Here is a 13,446-nt window from a genome sequence, read left to right as displayed (position 1 = left end):
ACTTATATACATTCTCTTTTTTATAAAGAATGAATTATTCCTCCTATTATCTAAGGCAAGTCTCCTTATGAATGCCCCAAATAACACTTTTTAAAAGTTTCAGTTTAGGCACGATGGTCTATAAACCTGTTGTTTTAAGGAATCCTCTTATTTCTCCATTTTCTGCACAACTTAATTTATTCCCCAGTGGCCATACTGTATTTACCATCTTAGAAATACTGTATACTATACTGGTTGGGTATCTGATTCAATCCCCACCACTGCATGCCCATTGGCTCCCCGCCAGCATTACGACTGGCTGTTACTCGAGAAGAGTCTGAGCACCACAGACATGGCCATGGTGGTCCCTGGTACCACAGAGTCCCAGAGCAGCACTGCATCCTTTGCTGGAGGATTGGAGTGTCTGCCAGGGTTGACCCATTATCACCTGGAGTGGACCTTATCTCTGAAAATGTTAACTATAAACCCCATAGAATATTATGTTATACATCGTGTATCTACCTTAAGGTCTATAGGTTCCTTTTTTCTGCTTCCTCTTATAATAATTTTCAAAGACTGTGTCTACTTTCTCCTTTATTATCTCTTCAATCCATTCCAAGTATCACTTTTTAGCTCACAGTACTACTTAAACTACTCCTGTTGAGATGACTGCCTTCTTGACAGGTAGTTTCCCCTTCTCCAATATCTGAGAACTTCATGGGTATTCCATACCCTACTGTTTTCCTTTCCTTAACATTAATTTTTTCTTGAGATTGTGTCATCCAGCTACTTTTGTTTTTTGCCACAGTCAGCAGTGCTCAGGGATTACTCCTGGTAGGGCTCAGGGGTGAGCAGTACCTGGATTCAATCCTCACTGACCACATACAAGGCAAACATCTAAACTCTGTACTGTCTCTCTGGCCCCTATTTTTTTTTTTCTTTTTGGGTCACACCCAGTAATGTACAGGGGTTACTCCTGGCTCACTCAGGAATTACTCCTGGCGGTGCTCAGGCGACCATATGGGAAGCTGGGAATCGAACCCAGCAAAGCAAATGCCCTGCCCGCTGCACTATCGCTCCAGCCCCCTTATTTTGTTTTTAAAATAATGCCTAAGTTATTAGGATTCCTAAACTGTATTTTATCCTTTTGATCTCTGTTGAACTCTATACTCATATCTACCTGCCTCCCAGGAACTCCACTTAGATCCACTTAGATGTCTAATAAAGATCTCCAAGTTAGCCTCCCCTCAACACTACCTCCAGAAGCCACGCCCACCTCCCATAGCCCCCCCCATGTCAGCTCATTGGTGGAGACCATAGATCCTGAAGTCTCTGAACACCTCCTAATTCCTCAATACTGAAATATCTGTAGGAGCACACCAAATTAGATGTGAAAGTATCATAGAAGCCAACGAAACTCAACAAACCAAAACAATAAAAGTGAAGGCTCTCAACTAGCAACAGCTTTATTAAGTTCTTAGATAAGGACTTAACAACCCCATGATAAAATATAATAATTTTCACATTAAAACTTTATTTTTTAAATACTTATCTATTTTAGCATTGGAGTCTTGTAATCTAATCAATTTCAACTCTAGAGTTGTATTAGTAGTTGTGGCTTTTGTCTACATTAAAATAAATTAAAAAAAAAAAAGACTTCCAAGTTAAGACATTCAAAACAAATATCTTGATTTTCTTCTCCCCACCGTTTGCTTCTCCGTAAGTCTTCCATTATGTCAATATTATCAGTTGTATTCCCTTCTTTATGACTTTTTAAAAATTCCTAACAATTATACTAACTGTGCAAGTTTATTAAGTGCTTATTTTAACAATGAAATATTTAAGTCCTATGATGTCAGGACTCTGCAAACTGCATTTCTACTTTGCCAGCTGAAATCCTGCTATGTCTGTCAACGCGGAGGTCTCAGTCAAGAGGATGACAAAGAAACTTCTTTTTCACTTCCTGCATCCTCACTGCTCTAGGAACTTCATCCCAACAGCCGCAGTTAGCTCCAAATCCAACATTTCTACTCTCGGAACCGATCCTACCATAGCCTACCGAGGTATCAGCAGCAAACAGGCCCCACTCCCACCCCTCAAGTCAGGGGTTTAGGTCTGCTGGTTTCCCCACCGCCTAGTTTCTGAAGTCTAAGAATATCAGACTTCCCGGTGTTTCTCTGGGAATGGGGGGAGTAGCTGCATCCAGAAGCTAGTTACATCAGTGCTCCAGTTTTGCTTTTTTCGGTTCTGCATCTATTTTACCAGTTCTTTATGCCCCATTGCTGTTGAAATGCTTCCCATTGGCCGTTAGATTGTTTCCTTTAAAGCATCTCTCAGCTTCTCATTACACTTAGAACAAAATTAATATTCACTAAGGCCTATTTTTTAAGCCCTCTTACAATGTGGCCCATCCAGTACTCATACTCTTTCTCTAACCCTCTAAAATTTACAATTACTTCTCATGCCCTACAATTACTCGCCTGGTTTTTTTGTCACTACCTTACACTATTATACATTTGTTTACTTCTTCCTACCTCCCCTATCCTCAATCAAAAGCTTCAACACTCCATAAAGGCAAGAATAGTATCTTATATACCACAGGTGCTGGCATACAATACATAGTAGACACTAAGTAAATCCCAGTTAACAAATGAATTTATTAAACAAATGGCAATGGATGCCAAGATAAGTAGTTCAAAGCAATTGTAAAGAAGATAATATGGAAATGACCTAAACACAGCATAAAATATTCTGATTAATCTTCCTGAATATACAATGTAACAAATGACTCACTAAAGATACTTAAAGATATAGTAGAAGAGAATTTCCACAAAATAATGGAAGAAGTGCAAAATAAAATGTTCAAAGAAATATCATCATGGTATCAGTATCAAGGTTTACCCTGGTTAAGCTATTATCCTGGTTAAGTATACAGAATTAAGAAAAACATTTTCAGACTTTTATGAAGAAACCTAAATCATTTGTTAAGGGAGGAAGTCATGTTGGCCTTAGACTTTTTTGGCAGTAATTCAAAGACAGAAATCAAAGGGAAAATGCCTGCACAGTTTTAAGGCAAAATCAGCATAACCCAAAACTATTATATCTAAATAAATGTCCTTTAAGAATTAATGAAGGGTCACTTCTGGCTCTGCACTCAGGAATAAGTCCTGGCAGTGCTCAGAGGACCATATCGATGCGGGGATTGAACCTGTGTCTTTCCAGATTCAAGGCAAATGCCCTATCCACTGTACTATTGCTCCAGCCCTGCCTGCATTTTCTCTTGAATGAGTAATTCTTTCCTTCCTTTTCTCCCTCCTCAGAATCCCTAAATAAAACGATTTTTCTTCACACACAGGCACAAACATACACATACAAATTAATGAAAAAGGCATAGTATACATATAGGGAAAAATTAGTGTGCATCAAAATTAGTAGATATGAATATTTGAAACGTATTATAAATATTGGAGAATTTAAAATAGATGAAAATAAAATGACCACAAGAAATAGAATTACAAAATACAAATAAATACTACAAGTTTGACAGAGTAAAAGTAATGACATAACTGAATAAATATGTATTTTTCATAGCTCAGCATATTGACATTTCTAAATTTAAAACATTTGGGTGGCTGTAGCTGGGGGTTTTCCAAATTTTTAATTTTAAAATCTGGGATATTTTAAGAAATAAGATCTTGTTTCACAAAGCTTTCTTGTGACAAATGTTTTTCTAAAAGATCAACTGGAGCCTAAGTGAACAGTGCAGTAGCTAGGGCACTAGCCTTGCACATAGCTGACACAAGTTTGATCCCTACCACCACCACATATGATCCCTACCACACCACTCAAGCTCTGCAGGGAGTGACCCCTGAGAAAGCCAGGGGTAGGCCCTGAGCAGAGCCAGGTGTGGCCCCAAAGCCAAAAGTTTTCTTGTAAGTTTCTTGTAAGCTTCTGTATTGTCTCATTTATAAATGGACATTTAAGAATGAAATCAATAGGCATATAATATTTGAAATACCATTTTACATGCCAGTATGAGGAAACTTAAAACTCTTTTATTCTAGATATTTTAAAATGGTATATTTTTATCCTTTATAATTTGTACATAATTTACATACAAAATTTTATACTTGGTGTTCTTTAAAATATTAAGGATAAATTTTATCCTCTGATCATAATTGAAATTTAAGATATATTTATACTATAAAATTTATTTTTAGATTTTAAATACTAGAAGTCATAAGATAAATCCAGAAATTAAAATAGCTTTATAGATCAATTTGACATTCCTGAACTTTTCCCTAAAGTTTTTTAAAGTTTATCCTTCAAATGATACCCTTCACGTAATATTTACTTGCTTATACTTTACTTATTTTTAGTAAGCAGAGATTATTGACATTGCTGCCCTAATATTCAAAATGAGAAACTACCTGTAAAAAGTAGACAGATTAAATAAAGATTAAATAAAAAATAAAGATTAAATAAAGCTTTGTTGCTTTATTTAATATCCTAGTATTATAATAATTAAATATATTTGATTTAAATATTTGGGAGGAAGCGTTTTATCAAAATAATATGGAGATCAGGTATATGGCTCAAGTAGAAGAACACATGCCTTGCATGTATGAGGCCCTGGGTCTGATACCTGGGAATATATGCACCCTTGGCACTGCCCAGAGAAACCCTGCTGGATCCTGTGCACTTCCAGTCGTGGCTTCCACAACTGTGACCAAAAGAAAAAAAAAGTTCAGTTTAGAAATAGTGAAAAGGGCTGCAAAATTGTCATATTCACACAACACATTTTAGTGTACTTTCCTCACTGAATTTTTTATGCATGCAAATAAATACCATTTTAAAGTAGAGAAACCACTTTATAAACATTTTAACTCTTTATTAAACTAAACATTATTTATTTGTGGAATTAAGTATTATTAGTGGTTGCATGATACTACATAAATGTACTATGGCTTATTTGATGTTGATAACCAGATTATTTCTTTTCTACAGATTCTGTAATGAAAATATTATATCCATGAAAGTGGGACTTCATGGGTATTAAGATCTGAATGTTTTAAGATTATACAAGAGTAAAATAGTAATGGTAATCGGTGAGAGTATAATTTTCATTGCCTTCTTAGCAATGCTGGTTATTAGCATTTATTTTCAATTTCTATCTGATGGGAAGACTGTAACTTAATTTGGTAAAATTGAATTTGCTTATGCGCTCTTATTAATGACTTTACCATCTCAAGGATGTATAATTCTGTTTTTTTCTGGGTCATACCTGGCAGTGTTCAGGGCTTACTCCTGGCAGTGCTCAGGGGACTTCTGGCAGTGCTGGCACTTTAATCAGGGCGCTGAGCGGAAGGCCAGCTCCCTAACCCTTCCACTCATACTGGCCTGGCTGTGTAATTGTCCTCCCTAAAATGCTCCCTCATCTGGATTTTGGAGAAATGTTATTTTTACTGACTTGAGATATATTTTCTACCTAATAAAAAAGTAAAATTGCATTTAGCTCTTAAATAATAACAGAGCAATATTATTAGTTAACAATTATTGATTTTTCTCATTGAAATTATATTGTTTATTGCTTATTGTGACATTTTCAGTATTATTGATTTGCTAAATGCCTAGCTTGTATGTTTAAGAAAAGCATTCACTAGATAACTACCTTGAAATACTTTTCTCTATCCCGCCTTCATTCAGGATGTCTAGAAACAGACTGGCCCACTTCCAATTTTCTTTCATGTTATCATCATTTTGACATAATTCTATAGTAATAAATATACAGAAAATTAGCATCTGTAAAACTATATGGCACAGATTGGTTGAGGCTATTCCTCCTTCAGCAGGTATTGCAATACGTAATTTATAAGTGTTTACTTAAGCACCTCTGAGCTGCCTCCATGGTAGCTATGACGTCACAGATTATTAGTAACAGTATGGAGCCTGATAACAAAGTCTAGAATTTAATGTGCACACTGTACCAGTTTTTAAAATCACTGCTATATAAGAAACTTCAAAATAAAGATACGCTTAACTCATCATGTTTCAGAAAAAGCAGACTGCTTCAAAAATCACTAAGATATAAAGGGTTCACAAGTTGCTCGCTTGCTCACTATTTACATAGACTTTATTATGAAATTCATTTTTGTCAGCGAGAGTGATAGTACAACTGGTAGGGCCCTTGTCTTGCAGGTCACAACATCAGGAGTGATTCCTGAGCACAGCCAGGAGTAAGCCCTGAGCGCTGCCAGGTGTGGCCCCCAAACCAAAAAATCAAGAATAATGTATTTTTAATGGCCACTCAACACCTTTATTGCAAACCACGACACCTAATCAGAGAGAGAGAACAAAAGGGAATTCCCTGCCATAGTGGCAGGGTGGGGTGGGGGGAGACGGGACTGGGGAGGGGGGGAGGGATGTTGGGTTTACTGGTGGTGGAGAATGGGCACTGGTGAAGGGATGGGTTATCGAACTTTGTATGGGGGAAACATGAGCACAAAGATGTATGGATCTGTAACTGTACCCTCACAATGACTCTCTAATTAAAAATAAACTAATATAAAAAAAAAGAATAATGTATTTTTGTGGTGCCAGAGATCCATCTGAGGGCCTCACACATGCAATGCAAATTTTCCACTGCTGAGTTATGTACCCAACTCCAAATGTATTTATTTTAAAGCCTGTATTCTCTGATATGAATTCATAGTATGATCTCACTTTATAAATGTAAATAATTATGCAAACTTACCAAAATACATAGATTTGTATTTTAAGGCAGTATAAGTTATTAATCAAAGGGCAATTTTTATCTCTGATTCATAAAGGAAATTATTTGAATAGAACCAAGAAAGTTTTAGTTTAAGGAAAATTTTTAAAGATACTAGGTTATAAGAAAAGATTATAGTCTTGATTATGCAAAGAAAGGTAGTTTTCATTTTCTCAGAAATGTAACTCTTAAGCCCCTTTATACACTAAATTACTTTTGTTTATTTTTGGTTTGGGGGCTACTGTGGAAGGTTGTCAGGGGGCTGACCAGTATCAGCACCATACTCTCGATGGGGTCTGGTAAACTCTACAGGGTGCTAAAGATAGAACTGGGGTCGGTCAGCTGGGTGCAAAGTAAGTGCCCACTCACTGCACTATCTCTCTGGCTTCTATATGTTGATTTTAAAGTAATTCAGTGTTCATTGTTAGAATAGGAGAAAATGAATTGTTTTGTTGTTGTTGTAATGGTGTTCTGTTACCTTCATGAAAATATGCAAATTCTTATACTTAGATCTCAACCCTCCCTTTACAATATTTTGTGGCTAACCATGCTCAAATCTATAGTCAAAATTATGACACCTAAAAACATTTATTACAAAGTCACTCATGGGGAGACAGTTTAGGAGTAGAGGGGAATGCCTTGCATGTGGTTGACCCCAGTTGATCCCTGGTACCACATCTTTTCCCCCTCAGTATAGGGGGTATGACCTAGAGGTCTCAGCGTGGTCCTCGTGGTCCCGATCTCCCCAGATCCTGAGCAACATGATATCCCTGGGTCCTACCAGTTGACTGAGAATCACTGGGAGTGACCCCAGGCTCTTTTAGGCACTTCTTGGTCCCCCAATCACTAATTGGAATAATCTCCAATAGTATTTCACATTCTAACTTTGATAAATTAGGATTTATGTCACTGAAGGGTTTGTATTGCCCAGGATTTAGTGAAATCCAAAGTCAGGTCAATTCAAAGAGGGAACAGAAAAACTTTTATGATCTGATCCTCACTCTTGAGACATAGTTTGTGTGTGGCACGGGGAGGGGTGTCCTGGCGTGGGAAAGACACATGCCTGTGTCCCAGAGAACCGAACGGGCAGAAGGGAGAGGGGAGAGCATGAGTCAAACTGCTATTCAGATTAGCTCTGCTGGAACAATGAAATATTTGAATTTAAAAAAACATTTTACTCTAATAGAAAAAAAAGGATGTGTAAACATTTTTATACCAAATGTTATGTATGGGGCTGGAGTGATAGCACAGCGGGTAGGGCGTTTGCCTTGCACGTGACCGACCCAGGTTTGATTCCCAGCATCCCATATGGTCCCCTGAGCAGTGCCAGGAGTAATTCCTGAGTGCAGAGCCAGGAGTAACCCCTGTGCATCGCTGGGTGTGACCCAAAAAAGCAAAAAAAAAAAAAATTATGTATATGGTTTTTATTGTATCTATCTGCGGTTAGTATTGTTTTTTTTTTTCTTTTTGGGTCACACCCAGCGATGCACAGGGGTTACTCCTGGCTTTTCACTCAGGAATTACTCCTGGTGGTGCTCTGGGACCATATGGGATGCTGGGAATCGAACCCGGGTCGGCCTCATGCAAGGCAAATGCCCTACCTGCTGTGCTATCGCCCCAGCCCCAGTATTTGGTATTTTAAATATTGCAAATTCTTTGAAATTCTTCCCACTAAAAGTGGAGTCCATTTTCCCTTCTAGAATACATATTGCATTATTTACTTGCTTCTAGTATATGGTGGGAAGCATACTGTATGACCTTTAAAACCAGGCCATAAAAATGATACAGCTTTTTCTAAGTCTCAGCAGCCCTGCTGTGGAGAACCTGGACCACAAGGAGAAACTTTGTTTTGTTTGGGGGCTGCACTTAGTGGTGTTCAGGAATCACTTCTGGCAGTGCTCAGGGACCACCACTCCAGTGGTGCTGGAGATTGAACCCGCTTGGTCGGGTGCAGGAGAAGCTATACGTCGTTGTTCTGGCTAGTGTCCAGCAAAGGTCCCAGCCATCAGTCGGTACTAATCCCTAGACACACAAGTGAACAAGCCTTCAGATGATGCAAGCCGCTAGCCCAGGAGCTGCCCCAGCTGACGCCAGGGGGATTAGAAACAAGCGGCCCTGCAGAGTTCAATCCAAACTGCATATTTATGAGTCAAGGAACCTTGTTATTTTAAAACAGTGAATGCAGCGGTGGTTTATTATGTACTTACATCTCTGCTTCAAATAAATCTCTAGTTCAGGTTAATTGTAACAAGTAGGACAGAGATGGAGAAAGAAATCCTTCCCTCCCTCCTCCCCCCATTTCCTGGTCTCCTAAATCCAATTGAGATTTTAGTAGCTCGAAGTACTAATTGATAGAGATTAGATGTGGTTTCAACGAGAACAACAACAAAAAACTATTACAGAGACTATATGCAAACTCTCCTAGAAGGTTTAACAACTGGACAAGAAAGACAAAGAGAAAGTTGATTCCCTCCATTTTACTTTTTCTTCTCCTCTCAATAGCCTAGTTTCAAAAGTAGGGAAAAACAAGATTTAATCCTCTCTTCTCCTCCCTTTTAAATTAGAATCTTTTGGGTAGGTGCTTCTTTTTCACAGAAACAGTCTTATAAAGGAGTCAACCCAGCAATATATAATTTTCATTCCCTATACGGAATCAGGATTTACAGTTTCATTAGGGACACTCTGCTTTCATCACATCACAGTCCTTCAAAGTTTCCTCTGGCTTGTCCCCTTTTCTCTAAATGTTGGTGCTCCCTAGGCCATCCCTTCCTTCACTTCTCACTTGACTCCCTAGAATGCCCATCTTAACCTCTCTCCAGGTTGAGAAGTTTAAGGACTCTGCTACATTTTCCTAACTCCAAGAAGCCACTCCTTGCTTCCAACCTTCCTAGACTGAAGTTCCTTGTTATTTCAAGTTCCAGGAATAAGCTGGAGGTCTCCTACCCAAGGCCTTCACCGTCCTAGCTAGTTCACACCAGACCAGACTTAGGAATTTCTTGCCCTTCCCTCACAGTCCACCAGTTGCCCATTCTATCAACCCTGCTAAAAATCTTTGACTATGTTTTCTAGGTATCCCCACTGTCACTTAGGTACAGGCAAGATTCTCCTAGACAATTCTTAGATCACAAGCTATTTCATAATTCATCTTTGACTCTAGGACCCTAAGTGTAATCTTTTAAAATACCTGCAAATATTTACACTCACACATTTACATTTTAAAAAATCCTTTCATGACTCCCTCTCCTTCAAGTTTTAATCTTGAGGCCCAGTCATTTACTTACAGGAATAAACCACTTGAAAGTACATGCAAAATTATAGTAGAGGGCTGCAAGGTACATTTTCAAGAAAAAAGACCACATTATTTCCCATTGGTTCTCAAAAGGGTATGTGAGCCCAGCAAAAACTTATAGCTCTCAGGCAAAAATAAAATTCTTAGCATGGAATAAATACAAAGCCCTGCACAACCCAGTGACAGGCCAATTTCCCTTCCCATCCTCCTCTCTTCACTCCCGGAATTCCTACCCATACTTTTCTTCAGAGATTGCTGCTTTGCTGGTTCAGCTTGGGATGTTTAAAGGCCTAACTTGACTGACCCCCAAATCCACCTCTGTTAAGAAATACTTCAGGTCACTCTGTCTACAGAAAACTGGGCAAAAGGGGTGGCCCTAGCAAACTGTTGTTGTTTCTCTGGACATTTCTAAATGAGGATTGGAGTGGGAGAAAAATTAAAACAAAAAACAGACTGTTAAACAAGGTGTTTTCAGCACTTACTGTCCAAGCTCCAAGCTTTAATATACATTTCTGCAAACGTCAGTAGTAATGTACATTTCTGTAGTGTTTTCTTGGGAGAAATTAGGTGGCTGGTGTAATTTACTCTTCCCAGCAGATTTCTGATGGTGAACACTACACACTACAGTTACAGAATACTGTACAGAAAATTTCAGCATCATCAAATTTCGTTTTATTGTGTGCCTCATTGTCACAAGGTGTTCCGGATTTAGTAAGTCCCATAATTGATAAGCACAGTTTGGACATTTTACAGTCTGTTGGGAAGCTTACTGGGTCATTTCTCTGCACTAGCTGCTCCTAGTTCACATAAAACCACTCAAAAAAAAAAGGAGACAGACAACCCCAGTGTATTCCTAAAATTCTCCATCTAGCCTGGCAGCTGCTTCAACTTTTTGAGATGAACCGTGTTCCGATTAATATGCTGCTCATGAGACCTACTACACCTGCGGGTTCGAACAGTCAAACCGTAAACAAATAAAAACTAAAAATTTTTTTTAGAAGTTCAGTCTTATGAACTCCTTCCCCTCCCTGGGCTCAGATCTGAGCAAAGTGTATTTCCCCGCTAGTAACGCATCTGCTTATAAATAGCGCTCTCCGCGCTGAGTCACCAAAACCCCGTTTCCCCAAATAGCTTATAACGACTGCTGGAAGATCGTCCCCCAGAGGGGCGATAAACTCCTACCCACCCCCCCAACACACACACACACACACACACACACTCACATACACACTCACACACACTGGGTCGGGGCACCGGCCAGCGCCACTGAGCGCGTCCCCAAGCACCAGCCGCCCCGGGGAAGCGCGCGGGCCCTGCCAATGGCCAAGAGTTGCGGCCTCTAGCGCGCGCGGGGACGCGGCTGGACTTGGACTTGACCGCGCCGGGCCCGTCCCCGCCCCCTCCGGAGCGAGGAGCCGCGGGGGGCTGGCACCGGCCACCGCCCCGAGTCTCCCGCGCACACAAAGGGGCGCGACGGGAGGAGGCGGCCTGGGCTCCCGCTCAGTCCAGCCGGGGACTCGGCGGCTGGAACCGCCGCCCCGCGCCGGCCACCCGGCACCCGCCGGGCGACCCTCCGCCCCCGCCCTCCGCCGGACGGTTGCAGCCTCGGGCTCCAGAGGGGCGAGACTGGGGGTCCCCAAGGGAGCGGCGAGGGGGGAGGGAGCGGAAGTGCCACCCCCTGCAGTCAGGGGATGGTGACGTCACCCGCTGGGAGCCTGTCGCGGGGGCGTCTGCCCGTCACGTGATCGGCCCCACTCCCCGCCGAATCCCGCGCGCGCGCTCCCTCCCCCAGTCCGACTCCCCCGCCCCCGCCCCTTCTCGCCAACTTTTGCCCTCCCCGCTCCCGCGGGCTGTCAACAGCGCCAGCTCCGCCCCCGCCCCCGCGCCCCGAGGAACGGCCGCGGCAACTCGGCGGGCGCTCGGGCGCGGGTCGGGAGAGCGGGTCGCCCCCCGGTCCCGGCGCGCGGCGGCGTGCGGCGACGGCGCGTCTCTGTCCAGTCTCCTCCGGGAGCCGCGGGACCGGGCGGCGACGACGCCGGGTCCGAGCGCCGAGAGGGCGAGGCCCCGACCCGTCTCCTCGGGGGCGCCCGCCCGCGCCCCCCGCCCGTCGCCCCGCGCCCTGGAGGCGCTCCCGCCTCCGCGCTCCCGCAGCCCCGAGCGAGCTGCGCACACGCGCGTCCTGCCGGCTCGGGCGCGGGCGGCCCCGTTCGACGCGGGGCCGGGCGCGGACCTTCCCCTCGCGCTCGCGGTCGCCCCGCCGGGCTGCGGGGTGGAGGGCTCTGTGGCTGTCACAGCCGCGCGCCGGCTTCTATTTTCTCCCTCGGTCCCCTTCTAAAAGTAGAGGCTGGGGGAGGGGGCACCAAGGCAAACAAAACATCAGCGCGGCGTAGAGAGGGGCGGTGCGCACTAACCTGTCAACGGCGGCGAAGGAAGCCCCCCGGCCGGGCGAGCTCTCGAGCCCGCGCAGGGGCCCGGGCCCGGGGTTCGCGCGGCGCGGCGGTGGCGGCGCCTCGGCCAGGTGCCCCCTCCGGGGGGCCCGCGCCGCCGCTCCCGCCCCCTCCCCCGGCGCCGCACTCCCCGCCCCAACGCGGGCACCAGGGAACCCCTCGGCTCGATTTTTTGTGCAGTTTCAGCAAAGCTCCGAGGAAGTTGGTTCTTTTGTTCCACTATTTATAGATTGCGTCAACATTGCGAAAAGGAGAAGGCGGAGCGGTGGCCCCTCCCCCTCCTCCCCGCCGCTCCCGGGAGAGAAAAGCCCCAGCACACGACCTAAGTACACAGCGCGCCGGCCGCCCGCCCCCCGCCCCCGCTCGCCGTCCCCCCCCTCCCCCGCGCCGCCCGGTCCGGAGAGCTGCCAAGCCCGTCACGTGCCCGCCGGGGAAATCAGCTCCCCGGGGCTCCCGAGCGCCGGAGCTTCGCCCGCTCGGGGCAGTGCCCGGCTCACCAATTCCGGCCGGGGCCGAACGTCGAAGCACGGCGGGGGCACTCGCGCCCGAGCCGCCGGGCGGGGTGGGGGCGGGGGCCGGGGCGGCGGCGAGTGCGTGGACTCCCGAACGTCCCGCGCCCCCTCCTTCCCGCCCTCCAACGCAGCGAGCGCCCCCGCCCCGCTCGCCCCGGCCTCCTCCACCCCCTCCCGCCCAGGGGACGGGGGCGGTGGGCTGGCACACCCGGCTGGCCCCCAGCACAAGGGCGGAGGTGGCTGGCCCGGGAGTCGGGTGCCGACGTGCCGTGTGGCGCGGAGACGCTCTCGCTCCCCCGCAGGTGCAGCGGGGCGCGGCGCGAGCTCTTCTCCCGCTTCCTGGACGGCGTGGGGCCGCGCGCTTTGCAGAGCCCGGCTGCCCGGGCAGGGACGACGCGGATCAAGTTTTTGAGGAATTGCTTTAAGAGTTAGATGTGTGACTAAAAC

The 13,446-nt window shown here is 44.7% G+C and overlaps 1 long non-coding RNA gene across 11 annotated transcripts in view; it reads right to left on the bottom strand.

Moving 5' to 3' along the window:
* LOC129400843 (uncharacterized) overlaps positions 1-12,618 on the bottom strand; it is a 116,425-nt gene extending 103,807 nt beyond the window's left edge. For all 11 annotated transcript variants that reach the window (XR_008627939.1, XR_008627932.1, XR_008627933.1 and 8 more), the window contains exon 1: positions 12,452-12,618. This is a non-coding gene — a long non-coding RNA (uncharacterized LOC129400843). The remainder of the gene's footprint in view (positions 1-12,451) is intronic.
* Positions 12,619-13,446: the final 828 nt, after the last annotated feature.

The sequence above is a fragment of the Sorex araneus genome, chromosome 1 (assembly GCF_027595985.1).
Source record: "Sorex araneus isolate mSorAra2 chromosome 1, mSorAra2.pri, whole genome shotgun sequence".
Taxonomy (NCBI): Eukaryota; Metazoa; Chordata; class Mammalia; order Eulipotyphla; family Soricidae; genus Sorex; species Sorex araneus.
Note: the sequence above shows the minus strand (reverse complement) of the source record. Positions and strands in the feature narration are given on the sequence as shown.